Source organism: Humulus lupulus, chromosome 2 (genome assembly GCF_963169125.1).
Source record: "Humulus lupulus chromosome 2, drHumLupu1.1, whole genome shotgun sequence".
Classification (NCBI taxonomy): domain Eukaryota; kingdom Viridiplantae; phylum Streptophyta; class Magnoliopsida; order Rosales; family Cannabaceae; genus Humulus; species Humulus lupulus.
Window position 1 is genome coordinate 244,180,176 of NC_084794.1, and position 2,137 is coordinate 244,182,312.

Here is a 2,137-nt window from a genome sequence, read left to right on the forward strand (position 1 = left end):
TACCTCTCACATCCTTGAGAGCCATAATGTCATGAGTGGACGCTCGTTTCTTGTTATTGCAAATTGGTGGAACTTTCCCTCGCTCATGTAACATTTAAATATTCTCACTAAAGAACCATTTTAAATGATGATACACTTTTCACATACCACTTTTAACCATTGACCTTTGCTTAGAGAGTTCCAACTCGTTCTCTCCTCTTTTTACCACATCAACTCTGCAACAAGTTGGAATTTCCATTGCTGCAAAGACATTAAATGTTACCTCCTCTTTTTGCACTCGTCGCTTCAACTCACCCTTTTGTACATTGATTAATGCCCTACTAGTAGCCAAGAATGGCCTTCCAATAATTATTGGAATATTTTCATCTTCCTCCATATCAAGAATAATAAAGTCCGTAGGAAAGATGAATTTGTCCACTTTCACCAATACATCTTCAATCAATCCACGAGGACACGGTAGTAGGTCGAGCTTCTCCCATTTTCAACTTGCGAAAGATTGATAGAGGCATTAGATTCACACTGGCCCCTAAATCATATAAAGTCTTTGTCTCCACTGAGCCCCCTATAAATCATGGGATATTTAGACTACCAGGATCTTTAAGCTTGGGAGGTAGCTTCTTTTGAAGTATCGCACTGCACTCCTCAATAAGTGCCACTGTCTCATACCAATTTCCTTTTATTTGACAAAATTTCTTTCATAAACTTCACATAACTTGGCATTTGTTCAAGTGCCTCAACAAACATGATATTAATGTGTAGCTTTTGAAAAATATCCATAAATTTAGAAAACTGCTTATCAATCTTATTCTTTGAAGCCTATGAGGATATGGGATCTTGATATGGTGATCTATGCTTATTTTTGGCTGCTTCTCTAGGTTCCCAGTAACCTTTGACCCACTCACTTCCTTCTCATTTTCAGACACATTTTCTTCAGTAATCCCTTTTTGTGTGGGTTCATCTATCACCTTTCCACTTCTCAAAGAGATTGCATTACACTGATCTTTAGGATTCACTTCAGTAGTACTCAATAAGTTCCCTTGAACACAGTTTGTCATTAAAGTATCCAGCTGACCAATCTGAGTCTCCAAACTCTTGATAGATGCCCTTGTCTCAAACATAAATTGATTCAATACATCAGGTCATGGTTCAGGTTGTTTCATTCAAGTTTGTTGTTGTGAGGGTCTAGCATGTGGTTGATAGAATCCAGGAGGAGGCTGTTGGAAAATATATTGTGGTTGTGGTTGTGGAGGTGGGAACTGTTGCTTATTTTTAGGGAAAGGATGTTGTGCAGCTTGGTTATTCATCCATGAGAAGTTAGGGTGATTCGTGCACCCTTGGTTGTATGACATTGTAAAAGGGTTGTTTGTTGGCCTTTGGAAATTCCCTATGGCTTGCACTTGTTCCATGGACATATTATTCATATCTAGGGTAAGGCACTCATTTGGTGGATGTGTACTCCCACATGCCTCACATATATTTTGTACTTGCATGGCTTGGGATGGGAGATTGGTCTGTTGTAATTGTTTCGTTAAAGCTGCCACTTGAGCTATAAGCATGGAAATAGCACCCAATTCAATCATACCAACCATCTTCTTTGGCTGTCCCCTCTCAGTTGGCCACTGGTAGTTATTCATCGCCATCTCCTCTAACAATTCATAAGCTTCATTAGCACTTTTGCTCATGAACGCACCTCTTGTTGCATCATCTATTATGATATAAGTAGTACCATTCAACCCATTATAAAAGTTGTGGACCAACATCCACTTCTCTATACCATTATGTGGGCACTTCCTTAACAACTCTTTGAATCTCTCCCATGCATCATACAACGATTCCCCTTTAGTTTGGTAGAAATTATTAATCTCCTCTCTCAACTTTGCATCTTTTGCTAGAGGGAAAAACTTTTCTAGAAACTTCTGGGCTAGTTCCTCCCATGTTGTAATAGAATTGGCTTGCAGCGAAATTAACCAACTCTTTGCTCGCTTTCTTAGTGAAAATGGGAAAAGTCTTAGTCGGATTGCATCTTCACTCACCCCATTCATCTTAAAAGTTGCACGCAACTCTAGTTTATTGGCTATGTGAAAATTAGGATCATCAATAGGAAACCCCCCAAATTGAACAGTAGACTGCACCATTT

At 39.1% G+C, this 2,137-nt stretch overlaps 1 non-coding gene across 1 annotated transcript; it reads left to right on the forward strand.

Annotated features, from left to right (window-relative positions):
- The first annotated feature begins 1,770 nt into the window (after positions 1–1,770).
- LOC133820790 (small nucleolar RNA R71) lies at positions 1,771–1,877 on the forward strand. Its single transcript, XR_009887189.1, has one exon. It is a non-coding gene; the product is annotated as a small nucleolar RNA R71 (small nucleolar RNA).
- The last annotated feature ends 260 nt before the right edge of the window (positions 1,878–2,137 follow it).